The sequence below is a fragment of the Thamnophis sirtalis genome, unplaced genomic scaffold (genome assembly GCF_051295495.1).
Source record: "Thamnophis sirtalis isolate CommonGarterSnake01/CBP01778 unplaced genomic scaffold, rThaSir2_p1.2 scaffold_1, whole genome shotgun sequence".
NCBI lineage: Eukaryota > Metazoa > Chordata > Lepidosauria > Squamata > Natricidae > Thamnophis > Thamnophis sirtalis.
In genome coordinates, this window is record NW_028261381.1 from 134892583 (window position 1) to 134893218 (window position 636).

A 636-nucleotide genomic window follows, 5' to 3' on the forward strand; every position below is an offset into this window, starting at 1 on the left:
TCATATGTACATCCATAAAATGTTATTCGTTTGTTAACATTAAATAGCCTCTTTTTCCCATATAACCATTCCTACTACTTATAGAAATTTCCAGCATATTTGCCTGAAGTTAAAAAAAACCTGTTATTTTTCTATTTAAAAATACTATGATTTAAAAAATAAACAGAACTAGGCAACTGTCAGCCACTATCCAGACCAATTTCCAATTGTAATTTATCTTGTAGATTATTGTGCAGCTAATATTAGCAGTTTGCCAAAAGCAAACTCCTTCATCTCTTTGAAAGGAGACATTCCTATCACTCAGTTTCCATCTACCGGTAGTTCCTTACTGGAGCCCACTTACTCATTCTCCTGCTTCGTTTGCTAAAGCAAACAAAACTTTAATATTTCTGGCTCAAATCAGATGATGAAAAGAAATGGGATAAAATATTAAGAGGTTTTTCTAAATTTGTAGAGTTTTAGCCTCCTCCTAATCAGGTTAATTTGCATGGAAATGCATCTTGCATTCATTCATATATTTTTATATACATACATACATACATACATACATACATACATACATACATACATACATACATACATACATACATACATGAATGCAAGATCCATATATAGTCACGACCATTGTTTTAGCCA